General features: G+C 34.7%; 1 protein-coding gene across 7 annotated transcripts in view; it reads left to right on the top strand.

Moving 5' to 3' along the window:
- The window catches only part of CtBP (C-terminal binding protein), a 250,706-nt gene that overhangs the window by 160,956 nt on the left and 68,596 nt on the right, over positions 1–21,154 (top strand). For all 7 annotated transcript variants that reach the window (XM_089646920.1, XM_089646917.1, XM_089646919.1 and 4 more), the window contains one exon: positions 298–339. The gene's annotated coding sequence lies outside the window, so the exon portion shown is untranslated. The remainder of the gene's footprint in view (positions 1–297; positions 340–21,154) is intronic.

The raw sequence follows: 21,154 nt of genomic DNA, 5'->3' as shown, positions 1-21,154 counted from the left end.
TGAGGTAGCACTAGGTATATTATAATAAAACCCCTCCGTTGCCAATGGTTCGAACATAAACTATATACATCCCCGATATCTTGAACATATTAGATAAATACCACCAAGAAACGGGCAATTGTCATCACATTACTCTAAACCACTGGAACGTTCAAACCAATTTTAAAACCACTGATCTCTCAATGTATACGCTTTTTTATTTTTTTTATCACTTACACACAAACTATTTTTTCACGGGAGAGTTTACAAAATACTTGATTATGACATGTTTGTTTATTTATTTGTTTTTGTTTACAGGTGAAAGAGGATTGTGTGACTTATTTGCAGAGAACTAAAGTGGTAAGCATTATTTTTTTTCCGTTTAGACAAACATTCCCGAAGTACGAATAACCTGACAATATTTGAAAATCTTCTACTACCACTACATTGATTTGAATCAATACTTGAGTTTTGTTATGTGTCATGTCAAGAATCTGCACCACGGAAGAGCATGTAAGGTAAGATGTTGAAACGTGAATAAATCAATGAGTGTCTCCCAAAACAGTTGTGTACATTTTATTTATTGGTCATTATTATACATATAGCGCCGCTTAGCGTTTAAATTACTTCAAGGGCGTGTCACTGGTCTGTCTATCCAAAATTAAATATATAAATAATACATTGTATATAAAAAAATCTTTACTTTTCACTATTATTTATTGATATCAACATGTTTCAAGAACAATGTTCCTTTCTTCATTCTTCGCTTATTGAAGAAACGGCGTTTTTATCTAGGAATTTAAAGTTTTCGCACTCCGATTACCTTCTGATAAATAAAGCGCACAAGGATCATGAGAGCTCCATTCTCATGTCTCGTGTCTATTTCTTAAGCTGGCTGTACAATCATAAGCCTACAGCGACCGCTACACCGGAAATTTTATTTGCGGTAAGATGGGGCTTCCCGTGAACAGCGATTTGCCGCTGTCAAATTTACGCGATTTTGCCAATAAAGAAGAAAAGGCCCAACTGGAAGAAATAGGATGTAACCTATAAGCTATACCCTTTGTACTCTTTTTGTGCAATAAATATTTTTTGAATTTTGAATTTAAATAAAGATTGGTTTGAGATAAAACAATTCTTCATGCGGTTTTGTTCCGTTAACGGCGGAATTGAATGGAGTTCATTAATTTTATCCGAATGACAGCCAGGTAACAGTAACTGACTTTGAATTCACATACGTAATGTTATAAACAGATGCGTTGAGATTATAAAGGGTTGGACCAATAATTAAAAAGAAGGATGCTCATTTTTAGAAAACTTTTTTCACCTGAAAAATAAATGATATCTCTTCGCTTTTTGGAATCAGAAAATTTTATTTCCGTTTACATTTGTTTTCATTGTGCTTATTTGAGTTCTATCTAGTGTTATTTTTATATTGTTTTCGGGAGTTGACAATGATCTTATTAAATTATTCTAATCAGATTTTAATTCACATAGTTAAAAAACTAGTTCTGAAAAAATTCTATGAAAACCTGTCTTTTAATTTATTACATCTCGCTTTGGCGCGTTTTAGTACCATTTTTTACGGTAATCGTTTCAACTTAACCTGATTTCATAAGCTGTGAGAAGGCTGTAAGTTCGAGCGGACGTCAAAAACTTACGCCTCTTACGACTTCTGTAACTTGCTATATATTACGGTAAGAGACTTTGTTTACATTGGTAATTTTGCCATAAGTAACTTACGTGATCGACTTACGGAAAATAAAATACGTATGTAAAGGCAGCATATGTCAAGTGCGCGGTAGCATTACACATTCTTGCGACAGTGTTTAGTGACGAGATGTTATAATCGCTAATGTGCTGGCTTCGAGTGCTGGCTTCGAGTGCTGGCGTACTCGGCGTGTTCCTAACCGGGCGGGTACTTGATATTTACTTACCGGCGTACATGTCCTACTACTGTACTTTCACTACTCCCGTGCGTTGTTGTGTGGTAATTTTTTTGCAGTGCCACGGTTCTCGGGTTCGACTCTCCACATCGACCTACTTTTTTTACATTAACTCCACAAAATAATTTCCCCCAGGGCTTATATCATCTTTGGGGACGTTGTGTGTAGGGTATTTTTAAAGAAAGGACGAAGTTCTGGAAAGAAAAAAGTAAAATAAGGAATCTGGGGGGAGGGGGTTAGTGGGTCCAGGAATGACGGACATATGAATCCATCCCTCCCACTGCGGTGTACCGATCCTTCCAGCCATGCATGGTGGGCAGGCACATCTTCTACCAAGACCTGGTTAACTTCACCCAATGAAATAATGAGGCATACAGGTAAAAATAAATCAGTAATTAATTTTTTTGTACCATGTCTTTCTGGGATACCCCAGACAATATCTTTCATCCACTTGCGTCATGTACGTTCTCCTCTCATCCGCTCTACAAGTGCAAAATATCTAAAGGTCCCTTTCTTGTGTAATCTAGTTAATTACGCTTATGTAATCTAGTTAATTACCTTCCATTATTTCCGAATCTCATCATTCCTTGAACGTCTAGAGTGCTTACGGATTTAATTTCTAATTCCATTCAATAACAATTTATAAATCAATAATGATTACATCTCTTTTTTCATTACGTTAATAAAACAATTATTGTTCTTTGCATACCTAATGTAGTCTTTCTTTCTTTCTATTGAGCTGATTGACGAAATTTTTTTGTGAAAATGGAAAATTGAATAGAATTATTAATCATAATATCGCCGTGGTAGTTTTTTTACAATTTAAAAAATATTAACATGTAATGACCAATTTGGGAGACGGGTTTGGGTACCGCCGCCCCTGGAACCATTTATTGGATAACTAACACATTTGCCATAGGTCGTCCCAAGTGGTTCACAACGTTTGGTGACTTAGCAGGGGCGCCGGGTTTATGGGGTGAGGTCCAGGTGGGATCGGGTGAGGCTAGTTGAGGGAGACACTTTTTGACATCTTCATTCGAACCATCACCTTGCATCGCTGTAGGAGGGATGGATTCATACGTCACTCCTGGACATACAGACCCCCAGATTCCTATCATACCCTTTTCGTTCCCAGAACTCCATATCCTTCCTTTCCTTAAAAATACCTTCCACACAGCATCCCTAAAGATGACATAGGCCCTGAGGGAAATTATTTTCCTCAGGGCCTCCTGTGTGGGCTTAATGTTAAAAAAAAGTAGAGGGATTTATTTTATATTGTCAAGTTGTTCGTAACCCGGGAATGTTTCTCTCTTTTCAAAAAATATTTTATATCTGTTATGATTTCCTCGTGGAAAAGTCCAAATTGATATTTGTTGTCAAGTAATAATGATCGTTGTTAATTTCCTTTGTGTATCACACACGGAGCGCAGAATCCCGTGCCCGAGCGTTCGGCCATTCCGACATTTCGATTATTGGAATTAATTGCCGGCATAAATTAGACTAACGATTCTGTTGTAAGCGCTATCCCGGAATACAGAATAAACAATTAGCGATAACACAGGGAGGAATTATTATTATTCGAATGTATACAGTGTACGGAATACCCAATATTTCCTATACATATTTGATTAATTATCCGATATTAACATCTAGTGAAAATTTTGGATGTGAACGATATTACTCGACTGTATTCCACGGACGTAATTAATTTATAATTTATTTAACCGTTTTGTCAAAAAGCTGGACGCTAGTAAGGGATTTTAATAGTTAACTAATTCTAATTATTTTCGTTTGTTTGAAATTCAGTACGCTAACGAAATTTATAATAAATATAACATTTGCATCGTGCTTCGGTTATCAATCTTTAATTCTTTCTTTCAGCGCAAATAATATGTTAAAGCTGTCCAATATTATTGTAAAATAAACACAATTCCGAATAGAAACTTCCTTCGAAATTTCATAAGCCGCGTATAATGACAGATCTGAACAGACAGGCTCTTCCAAACCTTCCTCTTTCCCTCATTAAGAATGACATAGTCCCACTAGCTCCTTGAGACTAGCTTCTTCGTATGGTGGAAGAGAGTTGATGGCGGACAAAGTGCGATGCTGAGAAGCAAGTCGACAGCATCGGTACTTAATTGTTCTTCAGCACAAGGTAGTATTATTCTGCGATGTGTTCCCATTAACAGTTTGGTACTCTTGTACGATGCTCCCATAAAAATAGGATGCCGTAGTCCACTAATCCATGTCCAGTAATCATAAAAAAACTTAATTAAATGTTGCTAAATATGCGTTATCTCTCCGCAGCATCTCGCCGACAGTTCCCTGATAACTCAACACATTGACGATTCAACACTTCAAAAAGTGATGAAAAAACTAACCTGTTTAACCTATTTAACTTTAAGTTTTTGTTTCATCACTTTTTAAAGGTGTTGATAAATAAATTGTGATAATTCAATCATTGTGTTGAGTTATCTGGTTACCCCCGACAACACCCCCTAGGAGAGCAGGGACTCCCCCACACTGCCAAACCTTATGTTAACATTCTCCGCGATGTAACCATGCCTTTGCCCGCAGTGCACACCCTTCTTGTTGGCTTGGCCAGGTAGGTATTCGTACCTGTCACCCCCTAATTTAACTCATTTGCCGGGATAAGTACTAACAGTCCGATGACAACCTTCTGACCACGTGCACTATTAGTTTTGCAAGTTTGTTAGCCTGTGACGACTGTGACTGCGGCGAATTCTGCGAGCCCTTATTGAAAATAATATAATATTATGTACCTTCTTTAAAGCAAAACGTTCGTACTAATACTGTGCATTTTGTTGTCATGTTTGAAACAATTAATACTTAGTTGCTACTTGATGCCCGAATTCGTACTTATTTTTCCCATTCAAGAGTTGCATAAGAAGTAACAGTTATATATTATTTATCTTTAAAAAAATCATTGGCATAATGACTAAGGACGGATTGGTTCGGAGAATTCGAACAATTCATCAAATTTCAAGGTTCATTTTTGGGTTCTGTGAAAGTCCTATTCAAGTTCTGTTATTATATCATTATAGGCTAATTGCTTGACATAACTGAAATAAAAACAGAACTTGAAAAAATCTTTCACAGAACTTGAAAATGAACGTTGAAATTTGATGAATTGTTCAAATTCTCCGAAACAACCCGTCCCAAGTCTTACAAATTATTTGCTTCGACGGAAAAGGCTGAGCAAATTTCGCTGCACAGTTCGAGAGTTTATGCAAGGTCGTGTGCATAATTAGCTTGCTATTAAAATATTACAAAATTGTAGAGGTTTTACAAATATAACACATTTTCCGTGAATTTAATATAATATTGCCAATATAATTATTATCTTATCATCTCTGCTAATTATCAACAATAATTTTATCTACCTACAGACTTGACGTTTCATCCTTGCTCATACTAATTTAAAGAAATAAACGCAAATAAAGCTATATTTAAGCAGTAAAAAAGTGCAGAATACATTGATTTCACGATCGTGTGTTGTTTGTGTGTTTTCAAACTTTAAAAAAGTGAATCTGTGCTCTATTTCATTGTTTGTGAAAAAAGGACAATAAGACACAACAATTTAGTGAATTAAACAATTAACAAACAGTGAAACATAACGAAATTTAAAGTTTATCCTAAATATCTAGAACCTATTAAGGTTTTTATTAAAAAACGGTGTTTTTTACTTTAAAAAAATATGAATCCACATCAATTCATGGATTCTGCGAAGGAGGCAATTGATGATTTATTGAATTGTGTTCAAGATAAAGTGAATAAATTTAATAAAGAACAAATTAACTTAATTACAACAAAACAAGTGCTATATTTAACTGGATGGGACATCTAACTCTTCAGTTATCTGAAGCAAAGGAAAAAATAGTCGAACCAACATTTGGATACGGCAAAGTAGCTGAAAACCAAAATAAAACATTGGAAAGTGATTACAAATTAATAGTTTCATCGAACAATGCTGACGAATCTTCAGAAAATATACAAAATAAAATCAGGAAGAAAATTAACTTAAGTAAGATTGGTGCAAAAGTGATTGGTGTTAATACGATATCTAAAAATAGAATACTTATAAAATGTTCGACAAAGTACGATGCGGAAAAAATGAGTAAAGCTATTGGAGACGAGTTCAAAGACATCAGCGCTACAGAAATTAAAAAGAAAAGACCAACTATAATACTTAAGGGCATTGCTAATGACTATAATAAGGATGATATAATACAAGATATAATCGAACAGAATGAAGATATCAAGGATGTGATGATAGATAAACCAGAAATTGAGATGACGTTAAAAAAGATCTTGAAAAACAAATATAATAACACATCTAATTACATAATAGAAGTTAGTACTGAAATAAGAAGAAGGCTAGTATATACCGGTAAAATCTATGTGGGATACCAGAGAATACAAGTAGAGGATGCCCATCCTCTAGTGCAATGCTATCACTGCCTGGGCTTTGGACATACTTCTGTCAGGTGTCTTCATAAAGAAAAGGACAAACCATTGTGTACACACTGTGCTGGTGATCATTCATACAAAGATTGTGCTAACAAAGATAAAGAACCTAAATGTAAAAATTGTGATAAAAAAAATAAAAAAATGAACTGGAATATTGACATCAGGCATTCTGCAAACGATAAAACGAAATGTATTGTGTATAAAAAAATGAGCTTTTTAGCAAAAGAAAAAATAGAATATTGACTAGAAATAAGATTAAACCTGTCTCAAAATAGATTTAGTGTTATTACATTTTATTACATAAATATCGTTATAAAAATTATAAAAAATCACAAATTAACTAACAAAAATAACATTATTATATTACATTATTTTTTTAATAGTAATATCATAACGTCACCTTCAAAAACATTTTTTTGTTTACTTAAACATGCATTTTTTCACTGTGTACTATATTTCACATTCATAATTATAAAAACAGCTTTTAAATTTTTTTTTAAATATGAAAAATATTCTGAAATAACACTAGATGTGAACATACAGTTTATTTTATATTTATTAAGCCTTTATCAAAAAATACTTGTACCAATTAGCTTCAAATACAATCACTTTTATTTTGTTAAATATTTAACATTAAATTCTTCAATTTATACTCAAAATATATCTGTTAAACAAAACAAGAAAACAATTAATTACCATCACGAATTAAATGGCGCAGAATAATTTTTCTTATATAGATAATGATAATGAAATAGATAAGATTAAATAAGATTAAACCTGTCTCAAAATAGATTTAGTGTTATTACATTTTATTACATAAATATCGTTATAAAAATTATAAAAAATCACAAATTAACTAACAAAAATAACAGTAGTAACTAAGTATTTAAGTATAACTGTAGTACAGTAAATAATTTAGAAGATTGGATAAAAAAACAAAACATAAATTCGTCTGATAATCTTGTTTGTATTCAATTAAATATTAGATCTATACAAAAATATTGGGATGTATTGCATATATATTTAATTAATTGTTTGAAGCATATTGACATTCTGATGCTATGTGAAACATCTGTACAAAATGAAAGTATGTGTATTTACAATATTCCTGGATATAATGCATATAACTACTGCAGAACTGATAAGTCAGGAGGAGGAATTATATTGTATATAAGAAACAAATTTGAATTTAGACTAAAAACATTAAAATCAATACATTTTGAAAATATATCAGGAAAGCTCATACTCCAGGACAAAACTAAAGTCAATATAATAGCTATCTATAGACCTCCTAATTTCAGTAAATCTTCATTTCTGACGGAATTATCATCATATCTTGAGACAATTAATAGTAAGGAAAATATTATCTTACTTGGAGATATAAATCTTAATTTGCTTGATGAACAAGATAATATTGTAACTTCGTATGAAAACTTACTTACTAACCAATATTTAACTAAATGCATCAATGTAGTAACCAGAGAAGCTGTATCAAATGGACAAATTACTCGCACGTGTATTGACCATATATTTGTCAAATTTAGAGGCAAGAAAATAACAGCTTGCGTCTGTGAAAATAATATTGCCGATCATTTTATCACTGCTATTAATATAAAATGTCATAAACGTCAGGTAGACTTTGCAAATAAGTATATTCAAATCATCTCACAAAAGGATATTGATAGACATATCAGAGATTATAACTGGAGTAAACTTATAGAGGATAAGGATTGTATTTCATTATATGAAAAAATAAAATCTTTATTTAATAAATTTTACAAGAGTAGTTCTAAAACGATAGTGCAAAACCCGAAAACACGACCTTATGCAATAAATGAATGGGTAAGCAGTGAATTATTATGTCAAATAAATAAAAGGGATAAACAATATAAAAAATGGAAAAGTACACCAACAAACAAAACATATGAAACAGAATACAAAAAATCACGAAACCTTGTCAATAAAATTATAAATAAAGATAAAACTAACTACTATAATAATAAATTTAAAAACTGTTTTAATGATACAAAAAAAACCTGGGATGTGATAAATAATATTTTAGGACGTAAACCCAAAAACGATTGTGATGAAACAATAACACGATATATGTTAAAAGATAGAACTGAGGATTCTGTGTCAAATGATTTTGTGAATTACTTCTCGGATAGCATCAGCAACATGTTACATAAATGCAATCACAAAGCTACTAATATTGTACTGGAAGAACTGCCTCACAGTTTATTTATACCAAGAAAGAGCTACTATAACTGATATTGAAAACATTGTTAAAAAAATGAAAAACTCTAAAAGCACAGGTATTGACAATATAAGAATGTTTGATTTAAAAAGAAATATAAAAACTCTTGGGACATTAATTACTCATTTAATCAATACGATAATAAAGCAAGCAAAAATTCCACAAGAATTTAAATGTAGCATTACTAGACCAATATTTAAAGGTGGAAAACACATTGAACTGGGAAATTATAGGCCTATTAGTATACTACCTGCGTTAGAAAAAATTCTCGAAAAATTTTTATCAAATAAATTAAATAATTACATTGAAAAATTCGCTATCATAGATCCAAATCAATATGGCTTTCAAAGAAAAAAAAATACTGAAAAATTACTGCAAGATTTTTCCAATTACATAAATAATCAATTAAATAATAAATTACATGTTATTGTGTTATTTATCGATAACTCTAAAGCTTTTGACACAATTAACTCTAAAAAACTGCTAGAAACCTTAGAAAAAATTGGAATAAGAGGAAATGTGTTAAATTTATTTAAAGATTATCTTAGAAATAGAAAAATATGTACCAAAATAAATAATACTTTTAGTAAAACAAAGAATGTATCTGCAGGAGTTCCACAAGGTTCCATATTGGGACCTACACTATATATAATTTATGTAACTATAATGAAAAAACTTTTCTCTTTTGTTAAACATTTTGTATTTGCAGATGATACGGCATTGGTCATATCACATAAAGATCTAAAAATTGCAATTGAACTCATGCAAATTGACTTTAATCAACTTTGTAAATGGTCACATGATGCAGGACTATTAATAAATGCTAAAAAAACCAAAGTTATGCATATAAGATCACCTAATGCCAGATTTCAATTCAATCCTAATATTATTTCTCATAGTTTTAATTGCATCCATAAAAATATCCCGACTAATTGTAAATGTGAAAGCTTAGAATTAGTTACAGAATATGTCTATCTTGGTGTTACAGTAGATTGCTTTTTCAAATGGGACAAACATATTAAAAAAACCTGTAAAAGACTCAGATCAATTGCTGGCAGAATGTACACATTAATTTTTTTCCTATCAATTGAAACACTTAAAATAATTTATATGTCAATGGCAGAATCTATTATAAGATATGGATTAACCATATGGGGAAATACTAGTACAACCAATCTGAAACAAGTCCAAGTTGTACAAAACGCAATTGTAAAATTACTAGTCGTCCCTAATATTTTTAAACAGAGACATAATACACCGTTGCTGTTTCAGAGTGCCAAAATTTTACCTGTTAAGGCTATACTATGGCAAAAAATCATAATTCAGTATATATTTACCCCGCAGCATAAAGAAAAATTAGAACATAAATACAGTACTAGATTCACGCGCAATGACGGGTTAATAGTTCCGAAATTTAATAATAAATACGGACAGAGAACGTTTGAATACAACATACCGAAGATATTTAATTTATTACCTGACACTATAAAGCAATGTAAATCTATGAATAAGGTTAAATATATGGTGAAAAATTGGCTATCGGAAAAAAAATATTTATTTTAATATGTATGAAATATTGTATGAAAAAATTGTTAATTCTGTAGATATAAGATGTAAATTATAACTTTAAAAAATGTATTTGAAACTAACTTTAAGCACCTGTTGACAAGCCAATTCAATCGGCTTAGCAGGACTTGTTTTTTGATATTATGTATTAACTATTTATTCAATAAAAAAAAAAAAAAATAAAAAAAAAAAAATCGCTTTGGATAGAACGGCTTGGAAATAACGAGGTTGCCATATTATTTTTTCAACAGCTCTCTCATTACGAGCGTCCAATCTTCTAAAATCTAAATGATCAAATTAACGTTAACCGTTGCAATAATAATTCGAGTACCCAACTTCAGGCAGCTCTATATCTATCGGCTCGGGTCTTTATCTATCGGCTCGGGTCTTTTTCTTCTACAAAGGGCATTGAAGAGTTCTTCCGCTGAAGGTAAACGTTACGTCGTTATTCGTGATTTATCTCAAACTCGGCACTGATTGCCGATCAGATAATGAACTATTCTAGCCAAGAGCTACTCGACATTATTTGAGATCTTTCGCCGAAGATTCTCTGTACAGTATTTTTTTAACCCCTCAGGTCTCTGGCATATTCTGACAGAATTTGTGTTTATTTCAGCTTTGCAATACAATCCAGATAAATAGAGTATTTCTAACATATCCAAAAACTGTTATTGTATTATTAGAAATATAAAAAGGCTATTGTTTCACAGAATTTGAACAATTAATCAAATTGCAATGTTAATTTTCAAGTAGGTACTGTGAAAGTCCTATTTAAGTTTTGTTATTATATCATTATGGGCCAGTAGCTTCACAGAACAGAAATAATAACATAACTTGAATATTACTTTCACAGAAATTGGATTTTAACTTTTAAATTTGATTAATTGTTGAAATTCTCTGAAACAACTCGTCCTTAATGATTGATTTCTAATAAATGCACGAAATTTCATATTTTTTTCTCAAATTGCGACTTTTGGTTTTCTAGAGGTGTAAATTTGAATTTTTATGCAGTTAACTTCTAGATTTTAATATAAAGCGTGGTGTTTTTTCTTTCTAACACTGACCTAACAAGACCATATTATGAGCTGTTCTCAAAAGCGAACAAATTAGCTCAAAGGGTTAATATTATTATTACTGTTGGTTTTTCCCACCTATTACTTACCGGATAGGTACGTGCTTCCAATGATTGAGATTTAATCTAGCTAGCTGTTCTTGGAAGCGATGTGTTTGTGATATTGATCGGTTAATTGACCCATTGAATAAAACTTTAAATGTAATCAGTTGTTCTTTTTTAAAAATAGAATCATTTTAAATGAATGGTATAAATAATCATTTATTATTTGAACTAATAACGATTACTAGTAGAATTAGTGTAGGGAAGTAATGGTATTTGTAGAAAGGTTGCGGAGGAAGTAAAACGATTTACCGAGAACAGAACCTGAATATTGTGATAAGTTTAAATGTGTTCATTTGTATTATTTTTTTTACATAAGGAATACCAGTAGAATTAGTGTAGGGAAATCATGGTATTTCTAAAAAATTTTACCAAGAACAGATTAATAGCTTAATTAACGGACCTAAATATTGTATTGAATTAAATTTTATTGTTGGTTATTGATTATTCTGTAATTATTATTTAAGGTGTTTGGCAAATTCTGATTTCTTTTGTTTTAATGTTCCGAGATTCTAACGTTTCTAATTATGCTTTTCTTCTCCTTTTTGTCTTTTTACAGTCCTTCCCTTTATTAGCGCCCTTGAGGTGATTTTTCACGAAAACGGCGCTATATAAATGAGCCAAATATTATAATGTACCTAAATTATGAATTTTTGTTCTTAGTTCAGAATATAATACAATATTGCTAATAACATCTGACTTTTTAACCCGTGGAACGGCGATGAGTCTCAGAAAACATTCTAGCAAAATATCGGATTCTTATTAGAAGAATTTGTGATGCGATTTTGACCTTAATGGTTTGAAAAATATATGAATACAAAACCAGCATCGCTTGGGCTAATAAAACGTTAGGTTCCACTAATATATTTCTGTTTTATGCTTCCTTCAACGGGAAATAACAATTTGAAAACTTTTAACTATGGCTGTTAATCAAAAAATAGATGGATGATTTTGTATACAGAATTATCATGATTATTTAAACATGAAAAAGGACACAACAGGGTGAAATGACATATATTATGTATGTCTTCACAAAATTACTATATATGAATGTGAATGGTAGAAGAAGTCGGGGACGCCCGAGGAAGACGTGACACCATCAAGTGAATCAGACGATTTCTGAATGTGGCAAGGAGTGTGTGCAAAGACCGAGTTGTCCTCTGCCTACTCCTGCGGAGAAAAGGCGTGATGGTTTGGGCATCTAGAGCGAATGAACGAAGAAAAGAGTGTAAGGGGAATATATGAATGTGAATGGTAGAAGAAGTCGGGGACGCCCGAGGAAGACGTGACACCATCAAGTGAATCAGACGATTTCTGAATGTGGCAAGGAGTGTGTGCAAAGACCGAGTTGTCCTCTGCCTACTCCTGCGGAGAAAAGGCGTGATGGTTTGGGCATCTAGAGCGAATGAACGAAGAAAAGAGTGTAAGGGGAATATATGAATGTGAATGGTAGAAGAAGTCGGGGACGCCCGAGGAAGACGTGACACCATCAAGTGAATCAGATACTTGAGACGGTTTCTGAATGTGGCAAGGAGTGTGTGCAAAGACCGAGTTGTCCTCTGCCTACTCCTGCGGAGAAAAGGCGTGATGGTTTGGGCATCTAGAGCGAATGAACGAAGAAAAGAGTGTAAGGGGAATATATGAATGTGAATGGTAGAAGAAGTCGGGGACGCCCGAGGAAGACGTGACACCATCAAGTGAATCAGACGATTTCTGAATGTGGCAAGGAGTGTGTGCAAAGACCGAGTTGTCCTCTGCCTACTCCTGCGGAGAAAAGGCGTGATGGTTTGGGCATCTAGAGCGAATGAACGAAGAAAAGAGTGTAAGGGGAATATATGAATGTGAATGGTAGAAGAAGTCGGGGACGCCCGAGGAAGACGTGACACCATCAAGTGAATCAGACGATTTCTGAATGTGGCAAGGAGTGTGTGCAAAGACCGAGTTGTCCTCTGCCTACTCCTGCGGAGAAAAGGCGTGATGGTTTGGGCATCTAGAGCGAATGAACGAAGAAAAGAGTGTAAGGGGAATATATGAATGTGAATGGTAGAAGAAGTCGGGGACGCCCGAGGAAGACGTGACACCATCAAGTGAATCAGATACTTGAGACGATTTCTGAATGTGGCAAGGAGTGTGTGCAAAGACCGAGTTGTCCTCTGCCTACTCCTGCGGAGAAAAGGCGTGATGGTTTGGGCATCTAGAGCGAATGAACGAAGAAAAGAGTGTAAGGGGAATATATGAATGTGAATGGTAGAAGAAGTCGGGGACGCCCGAGGAAGACGTGACACCATCAAGTGAATCAGATACTTGAGACGATTTCTGAATGTGGCAAGGAGTGTGTGCAAAGACCGAGTTGTCCTCTGCCTACTCCTGCGGATAAAAGGCGTGATGGTTTGGGCATCTAGAGCGAATGAACGAAGAAAAGAGTGTAAGGGGAATATATGAATGTGAATGGTAGAAGAAGTCGGGGACGCCCGAGGAAGACGTGACACCATCAAGTGAATCAGACGATTTCTGAATGTGGCAAGGAGTGTGTGCAAAGACCGAGTTGTCCTCTGCCTACTCCTGCGGAGAAAAGGCGTGATGGTTTGGGCATCTAGAGCGAATGAACGAAGAAAAGAGTGTAAGGGGAATATATGAATGTGAATGGTAGAAGAAGTCGGGGACGCCCGAGGAAGACGTGACACCATCAAGTGAATCAGACGATTTCTGAATGTGGCAAGGAGTGTGTGCAAAGACCGAGTTGTCCTCTGCCTACTCCTGCGGAGAAAAGGCGTGATGGTTTGGGCATCTAGAGCGAATGAACGAAGAAAAGAGTGTAAGGGGAATATATGAATGTGAATGGTAGAAGAAGTCGGGGACGCCCGAGGAAGACGTGACACCATCAAGTGAATCAGACGATTTCTGAATGTGGCAAGGAGTGTGTGCAAAGACCGAGTTGTCCTCTGCCTACTCCTGCGGAGAAAAGGCGTGATGGTTTGGGCATCTAGAGCGAATGAACGAAGAAAAGAGTGTAAGGGGAATATATGAATGTGAATGGTAGAAGAAGTCGGGGACGCCCGAGGAAGACGTGACACCATCAAGTGAATCAGATACTTGAGACGGTTTCTGAATGTGGCAAGGAGTGTGTGCAAAGACCGAGTTGTCCTCTGCCTACTCCTGCGGAGAAAAGGCGTGATGGTTTGGGCATCTAGAGCGAATGAACGAAGAAAAGAGTGTAAGGGGAATATATGAATGTGAATGGTAGAAGAAGTCGGGGACGCCCGAGGAAGACGTGACACCATCAAGTGAATCAGATACTTGAGACGGTTTCTGAATGTGGCAAGGAGTGTGTGCAAAGACCGAGTTGTCCTCTGCCTACTCCTGCGGAGAAAAGGCGTGATGGTTTGGGCATCTAGAGCGAATGAACGAAGAAAAGAGTGTAAGGGGAATATATGAATGTGAATGGTAGAAGAAGTCGGGGACGCCCGAGGAAGACGTGACACCATCAAGTGAATCAGACGATTTCTGAATGTGGCAAGGAGTGTGTGCAAAGACCGAGTTGTCCTCTGCCTACTCCTGCGGAGAAAAGGCGTGATGGTTTGGGCATCTAGAGCGAATGAACGAAGAAAAGAGTGTAAGGGGAATATATGAATGTGAATGGTAGAAGAAGTCGGGGACGCCCGAGGAAGACGTGACACCATCAAGTGAATCAGATACTTGAGACGATTTCTGAATGTGGCAAGGAGTGTGTGCAAAGACCGAGTTGTCCTCTGCCTACTCCTGCGGAGAAAAGGCGTGATGGTTTGGGCATCTAGAGCGAATGAACGAAGAAAAGAGTGTAAGGGGAATATATGAATGTGAATGGTAGAAGAAGTCGGGGACGCCCGAGGAAGACGTGACACCATCAAGTGAATCAGATACTTGAGACGATTTCTGAATGTGGCAAGGAGTGTGTGCAAAGACCGAGTTGTCCTCTGCCTACTCCTGCGGAGAAAAGGCGTGATGGTAAATTAGTTAGTTATACCATTTAATGGGTATATTTATGTGTGCTTATATCGTTACTTCTTATAATGAGTGTCGATTTCGTAATTGTATCACATCTAAGCATAATAATATATGAAGTTATTATGACAATCTTCCCTATAAGTACGCAGCAGACCACGCTGCAATGGTTTCGCCCGTAATTTACTCGTGTTTCGCTGTTCATCAAAAGTTGGCCGTGGAAAACACCGTTGGCTCGGCGATGTTAGTGTGACTCTACAACCTTAACTAGACGTCAACGCTTTTCCGATTAAAACTAACTTGTGCTAGCGCCAGCCAACCAACCAACCAACTTCCAGTCGGAAATATGAAGAAGTTACTTCTCTATTGCCGAGATCACTGTAAATAATAAACATCAAATTTATGTATGGATGCTTGACACCCGGCTTCCGTCGTGGGTTTATCAATATTCTGTATCATTTACTAGCTCAAGTCTACGGCGTTGCCCGGGCTTTGCGCGAAGTTTTAATGTAATTTGTGACCTTCCTCCCGTTATAAAGGTCAAGTGTGCAAATTTTCATCAGCCTCTATGTATTAAAACTGTATATTCGTACAAATCAAATCCATGCCCCCGCCACAGGTCCCAGACTCTCTTATTTATACAGGATGTCCAGGGTAAAGTGCACAAATCGGGAGGCGATTCTACATGATAATAATCGAAATTCTGTTGTTTTATTTGTACAAATATATTTTTCCATATAAGAATATTATTTTCTCCGTACAAACAATTGAACTTTTGTACCTGAAAACTTCCTTAAAACGTTGAAATTTCGAAAAAAGTTATTTATTATTTTTACTTGTACTATCATGTAGAATCACCTACCGAAGATTATGCACTTTGCCCTGGACACCCTATATAAATAGATTAATAGAAATACTAGTAATTAATCAATTTATTTCTCGTAGAAATTTTTCAAAACGTTTTTACTGTTTTATACAAACGGCGCACCGACGGCTCAGAAAAGCTAGAAATAACATAATTTTCTTTTATAAATGATTACATACTATAAAATGAATGTGAAATATAAACCATCCGTAAATGAAATGCTGAATTTCCTCGCATTTATTAATGGGTCCATTTCATAAAGGCTCATACAGTTCTCAGCGTTGCTTTTTAATTATCGCGTACCTACATACGGTTGTCAGTGCTATGTTTATTGCAGTTTGCTCTTCGCCGACGAGTTTTAGTGTAATTATCATAGTTGGTCCCGCAACAGGAAAGTTTCCCCGGGACCGAGTTCACCCCGACTTGCATAATATACAACATTCTGCCATGTGCTCTGTGCTTTGTGGCTTGCGTATTTCGTAGCCGGCGTGTAGTTGTGATCAAATTATAATAATATTTTTCCAAAACATGACTTTATACGAACGATTAAATAAATAATATTGCTAATTCCACTGAATATCTTAACCGATAGAGGTATGATGTGAGCGTGTCTAGTGTGTCTGAACAAGGGAAATTTTCTAATGTAGCCTAACCTAATCTATCACATCTATGACTGTTAGAATTGTAATAAATTATGCAATTACTGTAATGCATGCACAAGCATGCAAGCATACAGCCACGAAAAAGCTTGGTTTTCTGCAACGCGCTTTTCTCGTGATCGGTGAGTCGTGATCTATGCTAATTTAAAAGAAAACCGATGTTGTCAATTCACACTAGACAACTCGTCTCCTAGAACCCAGACAACCAATGATATTGATTATTGTGTGAATCTGAAGTGACCAGTCCGGTAAGTATGTTTTTCTGTATCTGTTTGCAAATAATATGTATGTTTTGCTGAATCTGTTTGTAAATAATAAAATTAAATAGATACTAGGAATTCATAATATTATACAGCGCCCTTGAGGTGATTTTTCACAAAAATGGCGCTATACAAGTTATCTATTTGTTATTATTATCATCATCCGTTTTCAGTATTTAATAATAGTTCATGCACTTTACGGACTTACTTGAGGGAACGAGTATATTTAGCCTAGAAACCACACGTTCTTGCAATCAAATCTTGCAATACTTAGTTTTAATATAGTGCATAACTCTGTTGACAGCACATTCCTCTGGGAATGCTATGGCTTGTAAGTACCTGAAAACTTCCGTCGTATTCGTCGCCGCGACTTGTTCAAGACACCACACGGCAGTACATAAGTTCTAGCACAGCATAGCACGACAAGGCGAATGTTGCTATTTAATGAAATTTCTGAAACAATTGATATATTATTTAATAAAGATCTTCCCAAATGTTAATTAATAAATTCAAAATAATAAATTAATCTTATAAAAATGCAATAATATCAAAAAACATGTATATTAAAGTTTTTTCTTTCGATTTCGATGGTACATTGCCTATGTTTAGCAGTTAAGTAGTTGTTTTTTTTAATATGTCGATACCAAAATAGCAGATATAAACTGAAAAGATGCGATGCTTTTAATTCCCATCATCATCACGATCATTATCGGATAGGGTATTGAGATATTTTTGTTTTAAAAGCTTGGCTTAGATCTTGGATACCACACGTGCCGCATAAGTGGTTGTTGCGATTCTACGTGATCTTATTTCCATTAAACTTAATTAATGCATTATTGATAATGTTATGATCGAAGGCTTACCATTCAGATTACAGCATGCTACACACTCTGATGCTAATCCCATGTATTATGCATATTCCAGAACATCGATCGGTAATGTAATAATATGTTGTTGCTGTGTTATCTTTTAACAAATAATCGTAACTATAAAGCAGAATGTTTCAGCAAATATTATAAAATTTCCCTAGGTGAATTACATCATTTGTTATTGTGAATAACGCCCAAAAGTCCCAACTGCTCCCAACCGTATTCATCAAATTAGACTATGGCATCCCCAATTGCGGTATGTTGTGAGGCTGAAGGTCATACCTGGATACTCAGATCTGGTCACCAAAATCGGCCAAAGCCATCCTAAGAAACGTTTCAATTATGAATGTCTTACACCAGGGCGTTACTGAGAGTTGTTGTTGAAACTCTCACCATGCACGAATAAATTATTAAAAGTTAACACTTCAAATGTATTTGATTTTATTCCAATTTTGCGAAAAGTTTAAGAATGAATATATTTTTCATGTTGAAAATAAATAACACTGGCCATTTTGCCTCTTTAAAGTTATACTTCATAATTACCAAATAAGTGCCCTCTGAGGGTCCCGTTTACAAACACGACGAGAAATAATACGAAAAGTTCCCCATCTCCTTGTATAGAGTGTATAGAGCAGCATCGAACTTCTCTATTAATACCTACCTGCCTAGCTTACATAATTGTTGGGTCAATCCAACGAACTTTGCCAATATTATAAGCTGATATTTCTGCATGAAAGGCTTATGCATAAAGTTGGGGAATACTTTGTCTTCCCTGATCACTTCTGTTCGGCAATTAGTTTGCTCCATACTTTGCTTGCCCCGAGTCGATAAGTTTTATCTTCCCTCTGTGTTTACTCTTTATCTTGCGTAGCGATAAGCTATTACAAACTCATCCGATAATGCCTACGTGTCTGTATCAGGGCCAGAGCTACTACTAACAGTACTAACACTAACCACACCCCTTTGTTCATGCGCCCTAGGTAATCGTGCGTACTACTATTATGTGTTTTTCTAATTCTAACCAATTATTTACCTCGTCATCGTTCTTTCTTCAATTATTTTACTATAATATATATATTAGATTCTGGTTTTATAACGAAATAACAAGCTTTTGAAAAAAATAATGTTTTACAAGTTGGTATTTGCGATAATACTACTGAAATATAACTATGCTGTTCCGGACTTGCAGAATGAGGGGTGGAAATTGCCAACCTCCGGTTGGAGATGATTCTGGGAGAGAGAGACAGTTCAAGAGGGCCTTGTTTATAAAATCTAGTCTTGAATTCTGTTCTGTTAAAATGCGTATTTTCTGTGCATATGAACGAATTACAGGTAAAATTGTGGTAGAGGGTTGTCAGTACCCACCCTTATGTACTGAAAATACGTAATTATGTAACTTAATTAATTTCTCGTCTACTTTTACAATAATAACAGTTATTTGTGTGTAAAAATAAATGTACATTTGTACGTCATAGGTACCTATACAGGGTGTCCGGAAACTCGTAGTACAAGCGGGAAACTGGTGAATTTACATCACATTTGGAGTCGATTTTGTAGTATATTTTTTTGATTTGAGCTTTCGTTATCGAGTAAATCGAGTTAGAAGTTGATTTTTTTTTTTTTTAATCAAATTCCTATAAATTATTACTGAAGATCAAAGTACACAACTAATTAAAACTATTTGAAAGTAAAACAAATAAAGAAACTCGGATTTGAAGCATTATTTTGAAATCACCCTTCATTTAATCCGGTGTAATCATAAAATATTTCTGCTCTGCAGGGTTAAAACATCTGTTGTTCAACCCTAAACACCAGAAAAAACTTTAACGCTAAAATAGCCGAAAAATATTTTTTTTTGTTTTTTTTGTGAAAATGTTCAAATCAAAAAACTTTATGTTTATTTGGGTTCCCCATGTGGTGTAGATTCTCCAGTTTCCCGCTTGTACTACGAGTTTCCGGACACCGTGTATAATTTGTTTGTTTTAGTTTTGTGCGTCTATAAAATTATCTTTTTTACTATCGATTATTATTTTAAAGTTTCGTAACACCTTTATCACGATTTGGTTAATTCGGTTGCCTTGCCGAAGAAAGGAAGATTCAAATTTTTGCTTAGTACTTCATTTAGCCCAATATTTCGTCTTTTCATTTCACATACCCCTGATACAGGTGTGCGCGTGTGTTTTTGTCTTATTATTGCTAATTTTAATTTTGGTCTCTTTTTATTTTTTTTATACGCTTACTATATACATATTTTATAATTTAAATTTATAATTAATTAAGGAGTACTCACTGTAGGAGCAATTCAAGAACATGACTACATGAAGGGTGTTACAAAATCATTATTTAGACTAATACGCACTTAAAGTGAAATAACACAAAGCTACGCTATACGAATGTTGCGTTATTATTACTCATTGTATTCTCCTGGACACTTGAGTTGGCTTATGACTAATTAATTATTTAATTATTTCTAATATACGTATTACTAAAATCTTAATTTTTTCTAGAGGGATTCCTACGGATGTAAGCTATTTATATTTAAGATTGATACAAACATTACCTTTCTATACAAATATTTTATTTAAAACGGTTTGAAATTTTTATTAAACGTTTTTCATCTGTAAAATTAGCGGTAAGTACCTGTTTTTATTTTTCTAGACGATGAATTAGTAACATCCCAAGGGATCCCTTTAGAAACATTTGAGATTTTAGTAATAATCATAAATAATAAAAATAAACCTTGCGGAAAGATCGATTTCTAGGCCTGCTAGGGCAAAGTTGACCGTAAGTCCGTCCATTACGCCGGGCCGCGCGCCGAATGTTGTTTTTACAAGACTTCATCACTTATGTCGTTAAGATTCCCACTTTATTTTAGAGATTTGATAGGGCAAATTCAACCGCAGGTCTGTCCAATCCACCAGGGCCATGCGTCGCATATTTTTGAGTATGGCTTTTCACTTACGTCGTTAAGATTCTAGCTTTATTTTAGGGTATTGTCTCGTCTTAAGCCGCCAGCTCGTGCGGTTGCGGAGCGCGTGTTCGGGGCGTTTGCCGGTCTACCTACCCCGTCAGCCTGCATAGATTTTTTGTTCCGATAGCAGCTGTTG

Source organism: Hesperophylax consimilis, chromosome 25, assembly GCF_061612785.1.
Source record: "Hesperophylax consimilis isolate HC1 chromosome 25, BYU_Hcon_1.0, whole genome shotgun sequence".
Taxonomy (NCBI): domain Eukaryota; kingdom Metazoa; phylum Arthropoda; class Insecta; order Trichoptera; family Limnephilidae; genus Hesperophylax; species Hesperophylax consimilis.
Note: the sequence above shows the minus strand (reverse complement) of the source record. Positions and strands in the feature narration are given on the sequence as shown.